Genomic DNA, 15322 nt, shown 5'->3' with positions numbered 1-15322 from the left:
GCCCACCCCCAGCTCCACCGGTCGCTGCCGGTTGCTGGAAGTGTGGGCACCATGAGGCGGGAGGAGATGGGATGATGGGCCACGTTCTCTGTGCAATATCCTGGCTGCTGGGTGTCGGCAACTAATGCCACATTTTGGAGAAAACCGCGTAGGCCGAACGCACCTGTGGCTGGTGGCTCTCGGGAGGAGGCCGCGTCCCGGAGCAGATCAGCAGCAGGGCGGGAGGCGAGACCATGCCCAGAGCTCGGTTGCTCAGAAGCTGGAACTTTGGCCTCTTCAACAGCCTCTCGCTTCGTGAGAGCTGCCCTAGGAAAGACACTGAGAAAAGAAAGAATGAGGGCATTGCCCTAGAGCCGCTTTGGCTCAGTGGATAGAGCGTTGGCCTGCAGACCGAAGGGTCCCGGGTTTGATTCCGGTCAAGGGCACGTATCTCGGCTGCAGGTCCTCCCTGGCTGGGGCTCATGCAGGAGGCAACCTGTCGATGTGTTTCTCTCACACCGATGTTTCTCTCTGTCTTTCTCTCTCTGTTCCACTCTCTCTAAAATCAATGGGAAAACATCCTCAGGAGAGGACTAACAAAAAGAAGGGAATCGCCGGGACCGGTTTGGCTCAATGGATAGAGCATCGGCTTGGGGACTGAAGGGTCCCGGGTTCGATTCTGGTCAAGGGCATGTACCTTGATTGCGGGCATATCCCCGGTAGGAGTTGTACAAGAGGCAGCTGATTGATGACTCTCTCTCATCGATGTTTCTTACTCTCTATCTCTTTCCCTTCCTCTCTGTATAAAATCAATAAAATATATATTAAAAAAAAAAAAAAAAAAAAAAGAAGGGAATCTTTTCAAAGGTGCCCACCGTAGCTCCTTGTCCAGCCTTCGCTTAGCTCCCTGGTCGGCAAACTGCGGCTCTCGAGCCACATGCGGCTCTTTGGCCCTTTGAGTGTGGCTCTTCCACAAAACACCACGGCCTGAGCGAGTCTATTTTGAAGTGCTGTTAGAAGAAGTTTAAGTTTAAAAAATGTGTCTCTCAAAAGAAATTTCAATCGTTGTCCTGTTGATATTTGGCTCTGATGACTAATGAGTTTGCCGACCACTGCTCTAACCAACTGAGCCACTGGCCAGGACAAAGATTCTCCTCCTTATTTATTTATGTATTTATTTATTTTTAATATATTTGTTATTGATTTCAGAGAGGAAGGGAAAGGGAGAGAGAGAAACATCAACGATGGCGAGAGAGAATCACTGATTGGCTGCCTCTGGCACGCCCCACACTGGGGATCGAGCCTGCAGCCCAGGCCTGCGCCCTGACCCAGGAATCGAACTGTGACTTCCTGGTTCAAAAGTCGACACTCAAGCCCTAAGCCACGCCGGCTGGGCCAAAGCTCGCCTTTTCAGTCACAGGGTGTCCCACGTGGGTGTCTGATGGCTCTCACGGCTGGACTCAGGACGCGTCCCGGTCTGCAATCCCGCACCCGTGACAGCGTGTCCCCCGTCCGTCCCACCGGAGGCATGTGGCGTCCATCTGCCCCGCCTGGCGATGTTCATTTCATTCACATCCGATTCCTCGGGGTGTTGTTACTATTCTTTCCCTCTCAACTAGCAGGCAAGCTGTGGAGAGAAACTTGACACGTGCTTCCATCCTGCTTCCATCAGCTCATCCCTAAATATAGCCTCCACAGACGCCTCCCGCCCAAACCAGCCTTCCAGGCGATGATCCTCCATCCGCCGCCCCCTCCACATGTGCCTGCTGACACCGAGCATTTTTTTTTTAAATCAATATTTTTTATTGATTTTTCACAGAGAGGAAGAGAGAGGGATAGAGAGTTAGAAACATCGATGAGAGAGAATCATCGATCAGCTGCCTCTTGCACACCCCCTACCGGGGATGTGCCCGCAACCACGGTACATGCCCTTGACCGGAATCGAACCCTGGACCTTTCAGTCCGCAGGCCAACGCTCTATCCACTGAGCCACACCGGTCCCGGCAACACAGAGCATTTTGACGTAAACCATGCCTTCTCCAGGGATGCAGTTTTTAAAAAAGATGTGTTTATTGATTTCAGAGAGGACTGGAGAAGGAGAGAGAGAGAAACATCGATGATGAGAGAGCATCACGGATTGGCTGCCTCCTGCACACCCCACAGTGGGGATCAGGCCCACAACCCGGGCCTGTGCCCTGACCGGGAATCACACCGTGGCCTCCTGGTTTCCAGGTCGAGTGAGGCTCAACCACCGAGCCAGGCCGGCCGGCGGGGCGAAGGGTGCCATTTGGTGTCTATGAAGGTGCGGGAGGCCGGCGCCTGGCAAACAGTCATTCCCACCCAATAGCGGCGGAGGGAGAGGAGGCAGCCAGCGGCCAGGCGTGCAGAGCGGCTCAGGGTAACGGGGGAGGGGAAGGTGACGGGACAGGAGGCGGGGCTTCGGGGCGGCCGTGGCGGGGGACTGTGCAGGGGCTCCTCACCGTGTCAGCGTCAGAGGTCAGGCCCCACGCGGACTCTTTCCCTCGCCTGCTTCCCGACCTCCCACAGCTCACCTGGCGCCTCGTGACCCGCTTCCTTACTGGGAAAGGGGGTAATTCTTCCTCTAAGGCTCAATGGGACCCTGGCCGGCGCGGCTCAGCAGTTGAGAGTCGACCTATGAACCACAAGGTCAAAGTGCAATTCCTGGTCAGGGCACAGGCCCGGGTTGTGGGCTCAAACCCCAGTGGGGGGCGTGCAGGAGGCAGCCGATCCATGATTCTCTCCCACCATCGATGTTTCTCTCTCTCTCTCCCTCCTTCCTCTCCCTTCCTCTCTAAAACTCATATTTAAAAAAATATTTAGCCAAGACCGGTTTGGCTCAGTGAATAGAGCGTCAGCCTGCGGACTGAAAGGTCCCGGGTTCGATTCTGGTCAAGGGCATGTACCTTGGTTGCGGGCGCATCCCCGGTAGGGGGTGTGCAAGAGGCAGCTGGTTGATGTTTCTCTCTCAACGACGTTTCTGGCTCTCTGTCCTCTCCCTTCCTCTCTGTAAAAAAATCAATAAAATACATATTTTTTTAATTAAAAAAAATTAAGAAAAAAAAAATCGTACTGCACCCCGACTGAACACTACACAGCAGCGAAGAGGAACGGCCTCCGGATGGTGTGTAACGCGTCCGAGCCTCCAAGCTCGCTTCCTGGGAGCAGCCGTCTGCTGTGTGACTTCGCTGAGAGCTCACAACAGGCAGGACCTTCCCCTCGCCTGCTTCCTGGCCTCCCACAGCTCACCTGGCGTCTGACAGGGGCTGCCTGGCCGGAGGCCGGGAGGGTGCGGGGCGGGCGAGGTGGTTCCGTACGGTGCTGGGCCAGCGGGCACGGGTCTACGTGCGTGTCCTCATTCAGCAAATGCTCGGTTCAGATTTGTCTGTCAGCGGTCGGCAAACTCATTAGTCAACAGAGAGCTGCATGTGGTTCAGGAGCCACAGTCTGCCGACCCCTGTTATCCTGACAGACAGACAAGGGCCTCTGGTGTGCACTCAGTCAGCAGCGGAAGCCATTGAGCAGGATGCATGTCAGAGCGTGTGTGCATGCATGTCTGCGCGTGTGTGTGCACATGCTTGCACATGTGCATATGTGTGTGTGCCTGCATATGTGTGTGTGCCTGCATGTGTGTGTGCCTGCATGTGCGTGTGTGATCTGACAGCCTGGATAGAGGACAGTGGTGTAGGGATGGGGCCAGCAGTGGGGGGAGCAGCCAGGCTGTGTAGGGTTTTCTGTTGCTTTTATTTTGTGTTTATTTTATTTTATTTTATTTTATTTTTCTGTTGCTTTTATCAGCAAGCTGAAAGCAAGGGCAATTTTTGTGACAGAATATGTTCAAGACAAGACCTTCTCGAAGGTTTGTTAATGTATTGATTTGAGAGAGAGAGAGATCGATTAGCTGATCCACTTACTTGTTCATTCATTGCTGCTTCTTTTATGTGTCCTGATCGGGGATCGAACCCGCAGCCTTGGTGTGTCAGGACCACGCACTGAGCAGCGGAGCACCCAGCCAGGGTGACGGGCTTCAAAGAGCAGGAAGTGGCTTGGTTTGTCCTAGTTCCCAGCGCTGGGAACCTCGATCCTCAAAGACTTCCTGTCCATTAGCAGTGCCGGGCTGTCCGCTGACCTCCCTCTGGCCCTCAGCCACGGCCCAGACCATGGAGCTCACCCCCGGGCCCTCAGCCACAGCCCAGACCACGGAGCCCTCAGCCACAGCCCAGACCACAGAGCCCGCCCCCGGGCCCTCAGCCACGGCCCAGACCACTGAGCCCTCAGCCACGGCCCAGACCACGGAGCCCGCCCCCGGGCCCTCAGCCACAGCCCAGACCACAGAGCCCTTAGCCACGGCCCAGACCACGGAGCCCTTAGCCACGGCCCAGACCACGGAGCCCTTAGCCACGGCCCAGACCACGGAGCCCTTAGCCACGGCCCAGACCACGGAGCCCTTAGCCACGGCCCAGACCACGGAGCCCTCAGCCACGGCCCAGACCACGGAGCCCTCAGCCATGGCCCAGACCACGGAGCCCGCCCCCGGGCCCTCAGCCACGGCCCAGACCACGGAGCCCGCCCCCGGGCCCTCAGCCACAGCCCAGACCACGGAGCCCTCAGCCACGGCCCAGACCACGGAGCCCTCAGCCACGGCCCAGACCACGGAGCCCGCCCCAGGCCCTCAGCCACAGCCCAGACCACGGAGCCCGCCCCAGGGCCCTCAGGAAGAACACGGAGAGGCCGGACCGGCTGGCAGCCCTGCCTTCCTCCCGTCCCTCTCTGCACCCCTGACTCCTCCTCCACCAATGGGCTGTGCTGGGAGGCTTGTCGTCCCTGCGGCCTCCCAGTGTCAAGGCTGCACCGCTCGGGCCCTGGATGGTGTGGCTCAGTGGATAGAGCATCAGCCTGCAGACTGAAAGGTCCTGGGTTCCCTTCTAGCGTCAATGGTGCCTGCCCAGGTTGCAGGCTCGATCCCTCGGAGGGGGTGTGCAGGAGTCAGCCGATCCATGATTCTCTCTCATCATGGATGTTTCTCTCTCTCTTCCTCCCTTCCTCTCTGAAATCAATAAAAATGTATTTATAAATAAATAACAAACCAATGGAAAGACACCCTTGGGTGAGGATCAACAACAGCAACAGGCCCTGCGGCCGGCCTGTGTCTGGAGAGGTGGCAGGACTGACCTCGCCCTCTCTCTTCCTCTCAGAGATCAATGAGAACATATTTTTTATTTTTTAACTGGGCAGGGGGGGCAGGGAGGCAGGTGATTGAGACGAGATGACCTCAGGGAGCGTGAGGCCCTCGCCAGGAACAAGCCAACAACTCCTGTGTGGAGACCGCCCTGCCCGCCCGCCCGCCCGCCCGCCCTGCCAGCCGGGGTCAGACCCTCCGGGCATTCCTCCCGGCTTACATCACCGCATGAAGGCGGGGAATCCCAGGCAGCCGGCCTCACGCCCAGGCCCGGCCCACGGGGCCGTGGCAGCCCGGCGTGGCTCTCGGCGCCCGGTGCGGGGCCTGGGCCCAGGGCCCCGGGAGGGGGACTCGGCCAGGGCCGAGGAGGATCCCACAGGAGGAAGCCCTGACACCCCCGCGGCCACGCCGGGCCCTGCCCGCCCCTTCCCTAAAGCCCGGGAAACCCAGGCAGGAGCCCCGCAGGGCCCTCGGCAAGAACCCCACCGAGAGGCAGGAGCGGCTGCAGCCCTGCATTCTCCTCCCCCCACCCCGTCCCTCTCTGCGCCCCAGTCCCCCCCGCGTGGGCTGTGCTGGGCGGCTCGGCCCGGGCCGGGCGGCCCAGTGGACAGCGCGGGGTGCGGGCGGAACAGGAACAACGCTCTGATTCATTCCGGAGAGGAAGGGAGGTTCTGGGCACATGCCTGGTGCAGGCTCGGTCCCCGGGGGGCGTGTCCCTGGCCGGGGATGGCACCGGGGCCTCCGGCTTCCTAGGTGGGCACTGAGCCCGGAGCCACGCCGGCCCGGCCCCTTCTGTCTGAGCGACGGCGACGGCCAGCGTGGGAGACGGGGGACGGGAGCGGCGGGACGGCCGGCAGGGCCCCGTGCGGGTGCTGAGGCCGGGCTGCCCGGCGCCCGCAGAGCCCACCGGCCGCTCCGCCCGCACGGCCTCTGGCCCCGGCCTGGGAGGCCGCGCAGGGTGTCTGTGGCCGCAGACATGATGTCATCGTGCATCTGGCACCGCAGGCCCGCCTCCCGGTCCCCCGAGGCTCTCCGAGTTCCGCTCCCCGATCCAGCCCCCATCCGGGCTCCCCAGGAACTGAGTCAGGACTCCGGGCTGCCGTCCAAGCAGCTCCTTCTGCACCCCCCTCCCCCGGGAGAGGACAATGTGACCTCAGACAAAGGCCCTTCGCTGCCGGGCCTGGGGGAGCCACTGGCCCTGCCGCCTCACCCTCCTTCCTCACAGCCACAGGCTCCCAGAGGACACAGCCTCCGGGCCTCCTGACCCCCCTCCGCCCCCTCTGGCCCCCCTCCGCCCCCTCCTGCCCCCCCTCCGCCCCCCCTGCCCCCCCTCCGCCCCCCTCCGCCCCCCCTGCCCCCTCCGCCCCCCTCCGCCCCCCCTCCCCCCCCCGCCCCCCCCTCCACCCCCCCTCCGCCCCCCTCCGCCCCCCCTGCCCCCTCCGCCCCCCCTGCCCCCCCTCCGCCCCCCTCCGCCCCCGTGGTCCCCCTCCGCTCCTCTCGGGGCCCCCTTCCAGGCTCCCGGGCGCTCAGAGGGCTGCTCACTTTCACGAGGTTCGGGGTTCGTGGCAGTGGGGGGGCTTGGGGGAGTGGGACAGGCCTGTTTCCAATCAGAAACCTGGTGTTTGATCCAGCACTGCCTCCTTTAAAATAACTTCTTCTTTGGTTTCAGAGAGGAAGGGAGAGGGAGAGAGAGGTAGAAACATCAACGATGAGAGAATCACGGACGGGCTGCCTCCTGCACGCCCCACCCTGGGGATCGAGCCCGCAACCCAGCCTGTGCCCAGATGAGGAATCGAACCCGGGACCCTTCAGTCCGCAGGCCCAGGGCCCGAGGTTTGCTTCTTCTAGAAACTCCACTCACAGGACCCGCCCAGAACATGCTCTAGCGTCTGGCTCCCTGCAGTCAGCGTGACGTGTGTGCGTCATCCATGTTGGGACACGTGTCCGGGGCTCACGCCTCTTCACGCCGTCGACGGCGTGTCCCGGGGTTGGCCGCTCCCTGGGGTGGACACTGGAGCCGTCTCCAGGCGGGGCTGTTACCGATGCTGCTGCTGGGGTCACTCACGTGCCAGCCCCGCTGGACCAGCTGCCTCCCGTTCCCGTGTGAACGGTCAATGGGAACGTACCATGCCCGCCCCCACCCCCACCCGCCCCAGGCGTCCGGCTGCTGGCAGAGGGGCGGGGCAGGAGACTCGGCCGAGGCCCCAGCCTGGGGCTCAGGTTCAGACCTCCGCCCGTCGCCCCGAACACCCTTCCTTGCGGTGGCGTTGGTGGTGGGACGTTTTGCCTTCCGTGTAATTGACCCGCTCAGAGCCGCCAGCAGGGAAGAGAATGACAACAGGGCTGACCCGATTTCTCCAAAGCCCTGGGCTCGCCCTGGCCGCTCAGACTCAGTGCCTGGGGCGTCACCCGCACCAAATGGTTGCGGGTTCGATTCCCGGTCAGGGCACCTGCTTGGGCTGCAGGCTCATCCCTGAAGGGGGCGTGCAGGAGGCAGCTAATCAGTATCACTCTCACCGCAATGTGCCTGTCTCTCTCTCGCCCCCTTCTCCCTCTAAAAGTCAGTTTTTAAATATTTTTTTAGTCCCAGGCTCCTCGTCTGTTCTGAGCATCCCTAGGCTGGGATGTCCCCCTGGAGACACCGTCCGGTCCGGAAGCAGCATCCTCTCTCCCGCAGGGCCCTGCACCCCAGGGCCGGCTCTTACACCCCGGGCGCTGGGTGTGGCTCGGCGTGGAGGGCACTGCTGCCAGGACGGAAACGGGGGAGCAGGCGGGAGGCAGCCTGGGCGCCTGGGAGGCCGCTCAGAGGTCGGCACCGGCCTCAGCCGCCTGGCGGGGAGAAAAGGAACAGCTCAGCCTGAGCGGGGGTGGCCGTCCTCGCTGGGCGGTGGGGAGCTGGCACAGCCCAGGCACACTCAGCCCCACGTTGGGCGCCGTGTGTGCCGCGCGCGCGGGCTCAGCCGGGTCCGGCGAGCCTGAGAGGCGGCGAAGGATGAGAAAAGACGGACGAGAAGAAAGCTGGGCCGGTGGGACGCTCTGTGACGGAGAGACAGCGCCACGGCCTGCAGGCCGGTCCGTGTGTCATGGCCGATCCCCGGGCACCGTGAGGGCGTGGGCACCGCGCTCTCTGTTTCGTCTCCTCGGCCACACGCACCTGATCCAGCCTGTTCACCTCCCGCCCCTCCCGCAGCCCAGAGCTCAGCCAGCGGCCGCGGGTCGCACAGCCCGGCCTTTGGCTGTAACTGTGCCGGGACCTGCCCGTGGCTTTGCCACGAGAGGACCGCGCCCTCTCCTCAGTCTAAGGTGACCAGACGTCCCGATTTTTAACAATCTGTCCGAGTCCTGCGGGTTTTAAAAAAGTCCCAATTTTTGGAAAGCGGGCCGTCTGGGCACCTGACCTTCGTCCCCGGCTTGCACTGTCCGAAGGCTGTAGCCGCTCTCCACGGCGGCCACACAGCCGGGCACTGTTCCCGGTGAGCCAGCCCCTGTGCCCGTTCACCACCTGCCTTCCAGGCTGGCGGACTGGGCGCAGCTGTCCCCGTGGCTGTGGGGTCGCCGGTTCTGTGCTGACAGGAGACAGGCTGGCCTGGACCAGCTGTTCCCTGCGGGCTGGGCGCGCGGCTTCTCACCCCCAGCCCCTCCCCTGACGTCACCTCGTCCCCACACCTCCCCAGCGGCAGGCGATGCCGAGGGCCCTACCCTCACCCCCCGCTGTCTGCCGAGGACTGCGGTCACCGGTGCCGGCCGGCCCGGATCCGCTGCCGGCACGCCCGCCCGCCGGAGGCAGCCCCGTCCGAGCAGGAGCAGGCGAGAGCCCGCAGCCCGACCAGCCCGGCCGCCCGCCGCCTCCCCGCCCGCGGGCATGGGCGGGGCGTGGACGGGCCTTGTCGTTCTCCCCCATCCCCCCACGGCCAGGAGTCTGGGTGCTGGCGGTGCCGCCCCCACTGGCCGCACCCTCATGTGCAGGGGGCGTGGGCAGGTGGGGAGAGGAAGGGGTCTCCCGGCTCAGAGCCGCCCAAGCTGAGCATCGCTCCCTGGAACGGCTCCGGGAGCGGACGCCTGTGGAGTCCGGTGCCCAGGTGCCAGGGAGAGCCGGGCACCCTCGGGACCTGAGGAGCAGGGACAGCTGACCTCCCGCTTCCAGCTCAGTCAGGTCCCACTGCCCCCGGACCGTTCCCCCGCAGCCAGCAGGAGCCGGGGAGGGAGGGGGAAGGCTCCCGGCCTCAGGGGGGCAGCGCCTCCTGGGCAGCAGGCACCGGGGGTGCTGGGCTCCGCACCGGACGGCCAGGACCGGAGGCCCAGAGGGTGGCTTGTCCCGTCCCCGTCCCCGGGGCTGTCCTCCCTCCTCCCTCCTCTCCCGGGGGCTGTCCTCCCTCCTCCCCGTCCCCGGGGCTGTCTTCCCTCCTCCCCCATCCCCCGGGGGCTGTCCTCCCTCCTCCCCCGTCCCCGGGGCTGTCCTCCCTCCTCCCTCCTCCCCCGTCCCCGGGGCTGTCTTCCCTCCTCCCTCCTCCCCCGGGGGCTGTCCTCCCTCCTCCCCCGTCCCCGGGGGCTGTCCTCCCTCCTCCCTCCTCCCCTGTCCCCGGGGCTGCTCTGTGCTGAGGGAGGAGGCGTCCTCCGCTCCGCCTGTGCCCGAGCCCGTCTCTCCCGTGTCCTGAGCCACCGAGGATCCCTCTCGTTTACTTTCTCAAGATTCAAAATAAAGGGGTCTTTTTGGGTTTGTGACCTCGAGCTTTTCATTAGGCCTCACCTCCCTCCCTCGATGTTGACACGATTCTTAGGGAGGCGAAGGGAGCGGGAACGCCTGGTGCATGCCCACAGGCCCCAGGATGGATCCGCAGCCTTTTCGTGCTCCCAGGAGGACACACCGGGCCACACGGGCCCTCAGGCTTTCTTTTCCACGTGCATTTATTTAATACGTTCTTTTTAAAAATATATGTTTTATTGATCTTTTACAGAGAGGAAGAGAGAGGGATAGTTAGAAACATCGATGAGAGAGAATCATCGATCAGCTGCCTCTTGCACACCCCCTACTGGGGATGTGCCCGCAACCAAGGCACATGCCCTTGACCGGAATCGAACCCGGGACCTTTCAGTCCGCAGGCCGACGCTCTATCCATTGAGCCACACCGGTTTCGGCCATTTAATACTTTCTTATTGACGTCAGAGGGGGGCGGAGAGAGAGAGGGAACATCAGTGCTGAGAGAGAACCACTGATGGGCTGCCTCCTGCACGGCCCCACCAGGGACGGAACCTGCAGCCGGGCCTGTGCCCTGGCCGGGAATCAAACCGTGACCTCCTGGCTCAGAGGTGGACACTGGGCCATGCAGTTATTAAAAACACACAGACACCCTCGTCGGCTTTGCTCAGTGGGCAGAGCGTCGGCCTGTGGACTGAAGGCTCCGGGTTCGATTCTAATCCAGGTCCCCGAGGCCTGAGCAGGAGGCAGCGGCAGGGGGACAGGCAGGGGGAGGCCGGGCCTGGGGCTCCCGCAGCTCCGGCCCCAGCCCAGCCCCTCCCGTTCCGGCTCCTCCCGGGACTGTGCTGGGAGACGCTGGAAGGGAATGAGTGCTGGAGGAGCCGGACCCGGGACACCACCGCCCCCTGGCGGCCGGCCCCGGCGATGGCCGCGGGCCCCGCCCCGCCCGCCGGCGGAGAACAAAGGGGCCTGTGGGCGCTGCCTCCGGAGGGTGCCAGCAGGAGCCGGGCTGGCTGGACAGGACTGCAGGCGCCATCACTTAGAAGTCAGAATAATGGCCAGGTCCGAGCATTTTAGAATCTTCACGGTGACCCCCACGCCCCACCCTGCAGCCCGGTCAGCCAAAGAGGCTGAGGACTGTGGGGTCCCCCACAGCTGGCCTCCCTCCCGGCCCTCCTCCCACCTCCCCCCGCTGCTGGGAGCCTTTGTCCCTCCTCCTTCCTCCCTCCTCCACCCGCTGCTGGGAGCCTTTGTGCCTCCTCCCTCCTCCCTCCTCCACCTGCTGCTGGGAGCCTTTGTCCACTGAGGTCCTCAGTGACTCCGGCCACAGGCAGCAGCCATCCCTTCTCTCTCCCCGCCCTGCGCCCGCTCCCTCCCTGCCCTGCCCAGCTGCTGGCTCTGCCCTCGGCCTCCACCAGGACCTCGCCTACAGCTGCCCCTGGAACGGCCGTGTGGACGCTTGAAGCTTGTTGCCGCCGAAATAATCTCATTTACAGAAAGTCGCAAGAATAGTACAAGGAACTCCCCGTACCCTTGATTAAGAGTCATTAATTTTTTTTTCATTTGTAATCTCTTTATTATTTTTTTAATAAGTTTTTATTGCTCATATTATTACAAATGTTCCTTTCCCCCCCCCCCCCACCATTGCTCTCCTCCACCAGGTTCCCACTCCACCCTCTGCCCTTTCCCCTCTCCCCATTGTCCTCATCCATAGGTGCACAGTTTATGTTCAGTCTCTTCCCACGCCCCCCTCTCCCCTTTTCCCCAAGAATCGTCAGTTCGCTCCCCTTCCATACCTCTGGTTCTATTATATTCAACAGTTAATATTGTTCATCAGATTTTTTAAATTTCCTTGGTTTTTAGATTCACTTGTTGATAGTTACGTATTTGTTGTTCATAATTTTTATCTTTGTTTACTTTCTCTTCTGAAAGAACCCCCTTCAGCAATTCATATAATTCTGGTTTGGCGGTAATGAACTCCTTTAGCTTTTTTTTATTTATTAGTGAAGCTCTTTATCTGGCCTTCGATTCTGAGTGATAGCTTTGCTGGATAGATTATCTTTGGCTGTAGGTTCTTACTATTCATCACCTTGAATATTTCTTGCCATTCCCTTCTGGCCTGCATGGTTTCTGTTGAGAAGTCAGCTGACAATCGTATAGGTGCTCCTTTATAGGTAACTACCTTCTTTGCTCTTGCTGCTTTTAATATTCTTTGTCTTTTGCTCTTGGAATTTTAATATTGACGTGTCTCGGTGTGGTCCTCTTTGGATTCCTTTTGTTTGGAGTTCTGTGCGCTTCCTGGACTTGTAATTCTTTCACCAGGTGGGGGAAGTTTTCTGTCACTATTTCTTTCAGTATGTTTTCGATATCTTGCTCTCTCTCATCTTCTGGGACCCCCATAATTCTGATGTTGGTTCGCTTGAAGTTGTCCCAGAGGTTTCTTACATTATCTTCAATTTTCTGGATTCTCTTGCCTTCTAGCTTCTGTGGAGGAGTGTCTTCTGGCTCTTTATATTCCAAATCTTTGACTTGATTCTTGCGATCTTCCCTTCTGTTTTTAGGACTCTGTAAAATATTTTTTATTTCAGACAATGTATTCTTTATTTTTTGTTGATCCCTTATCATTTCTTGTTGACTCCTTATTAATTCTAGTTGATCTCTTTTCATATCCTCATAGGCCTTATCCATCTTTTCTAGAAAATTCTTGAAAAACCTTATTTTTTTAAAAAAATATATTTTATTGATTTTGTACAGAGAGGAAGGGAGAGAGATAGTTAGAAACGTCAATGAGAGAGAGAGAAACATCGACCAGCTGCCTCTTGCACACCCCCTACTGGGGATGTGCCCGCAAACCAGGTACATGCCCTTGACCGGAATCGAACCTGGGAACTTTCAGTCCGAAGACCGACACTCTACCACTGAGCCAAACCGGTTTTGGCTGTCCTCCATTTCTTTCGTTTGTGATCTATTTTGTTGTCGCATTTCGCAGTTACAGATGGGACGGGGTTTCAGGGTGGAGCCTGCAGCTTTGGCTTCCGTCAGCCCTGCCCTATGTGGGTCCTTCAGTGCTCACTGCCAGGGCCTCTGAGAGAAAGGTGCCCTCGATTTTCGCCTGCTGCCAAACGGTCTATGCTCTCCCACAATGAGCCCGGTATTGGGGTTCAGTTCAGTTGGAAGTGGAGTTGGAGGTGGCGTTCACAGCAGTCTGGAGCCCCTGTCTCCTTCCCGTCAGGGCAATCCCGCGGCACAGCCGACCGTCCCTTCTCTGCGCGCAGTGTGCGCGCCTCGGGGACCTCCTTTCGCCTCTCCCCGGGGTTCCGCCTTACAGCCCGGCTCCCTATGGCTGAGCCTGAGTCCCCGGGGTCTGGCCTAGAACTGGGGTTCAGAGCAGTCGGGGGTTCAGAGCAGTCGGGGGCCCAGCACAGTCGGAATTTTGTCTCCTTTCCGCTAGGGAACGCCCGCCAGGCACTCGGCCTCCCTCCTCTCTGGCTCCGTCCTCTCCGCGCGCCGTGTCTCCGTACCTTGGGCTTTTCCAGCTCCTCCGCGCCTCCTTCTGGTTTTCTCCTTGCTTCTCGCTGTAGAATTTCCAGTCAGGCAACCTTCCTGTAGTTCTGGGCAATGTCTGTTTCATATTTTAGTTGTATTTTATTGAAATTGTGTGCGGCTGCGGCTAGGTGTTCACCTGGGCGTAGCCATCTTGGATCTCCTCAAGAGTCATTAATTTTTTAAATGAAAGAATGAGTTTCAACAGTTGGTGCACTAAGGCAGTGTTTTTCAACCTTTTTTGGGCAAAGGCACACTTGTTTCATGGAAAAAATCACGAGGCACACCACCATTAGAAAATGTTAAAAAATTTTGCCGAGACCGGTTTGGCTCAATGGATAGAGCGTCGGCTTGGGGACTGAAGGGTCCCGGGTTCGATTCCGGTCAGGGGCATGTACCTTGGTTGCGGGCATATCCCCAGTAGGGGGTGTGCAAGAGGCAGCTGATCGATGACTCTCTCTCATCGATGTTTCTAACTCTCTATCTCTCTCTTCCTCTCTGTACAAAATCAATAAAAAAAAAAAAAAAAAAAAAAAAAAGAAAATGTTAAAAAATTTAACTGTGCCTATATTGACTATATATAAAGTAATTCTCTTGAATAGGAATCAAATAAACACAAAGAAAGTATTTTATAATTACTTTATTATGAAATATTAAGTAAACAAAATAGTGAAAAGTTATAAAATTCTTGTCTTGTCTGCACCTACGGCACACCAGGCAACATCTCGCGGCACACTAGTGTGCCGCGGAACAGCGGTTGAAAAACGCTGCACTAAGGAATACTGTCCTTTTATTTAGATATTTATATGTATATTTTAATTTATTTATTATTTTTCAGAGAGGGAGAGAAACACCAAGGATGAGAATCACTGATTGGCTGCCTCCTGCACACCCCTACTGGGGATGGAGCCCAGACCAGGGAATCAAACCCCGGACCCTTCATTGCTACACAGGCCTACACTCAATCCATGGAGCCAAACCGGCTAGGGCAGTGGTCGGCAAACGATGGCTCTTGAGCCACATATTAGAAGAAGTTTAAGTTTAAACAATTTGATTCCCTCATCCCCTCGTCATTGATGTTTCTCGCCCTCTCCCTTCCTCTCAGAAATCAATTTTAAAAATATGTTAAAAATATCCGAAGCCGGTTTGGCTCAGTGGTAGAGCGTTGGTCTGCGGACTGAAAGGTCCCAGGTTTGATTCCGGTCAAAGGCATGTACATTGGTTGCGGGCTCATCCCCAGTAGGGGGTGTGCAAGAGGCAGCTGGTCGATGTTTCTCTCTCATCGACATTTCTAGCTCTCTCTCTCCCTTTCTCTCTGTAAAAAATCAATAAAATATATTAAAAAATATGTTAAAAATATATTTTTGCTGTGCTGAAGAATTGTAGTAATTAGTTTATGTGTGCCATTCGATGAGAAAGGTTGGAAGTCGCGGGGTTACAGGAATGTTAAGATTATGTGCTCTGCCTGCCCGAGGTCTCCAAGCATTTCCAAGGCTGTTCACTGCGGTGAGTGAGAACAACGCCGGGCTTGCTCAGAGTTTCCCCGGGGACACTGCAGGCCGGGGCCTGACCTCCACCACGACCTGCCCGCTTGGCAATGTGTGAGCACAGCACCGCTTTCTCGTCCACAAGGCTTGGCGTTCTGTGGTTAAAAAAAGCAGTGATCTTGCAGAAATCAGAGACACTTGCACAACAGATTTAAGCAGCATGTTTATATACATTAAAATCTTATATGTGCTTCTAATTATGTACAGATATTAATCCTAAGTAGATAGTGGCTGTTTCCACCATGAGACAGAGTGTACGTGATTAAATTAATTAAAACTGTTTTATTTTGTTAATCTTCACCCAAGGATATTTTTCCATTGATTTTTAGAGGGAGAGACAAACATCGATGTGAGAGAAAC

Source organism: Pipistrellus kuhlii, unplaced genomic scaffold, assembly GCF_014108245.1.
Source record: "Pipistrellus kuhlii isolate mPipKuh1 unplaced genomic scaffold, mPipKuh1.p scaffold_m20_p_11, whole genome shotgun sequence".
Classification (NCBI taxonomy): Eukaryota; Metazoa; Chordata; class Mammalia; order Chiroptera; family Vespertilionidae; genus Pipistrellus; species Pipistrellus kuhlii.
This window is presented reverse-complemented; position numbering follows the sequence as displayed.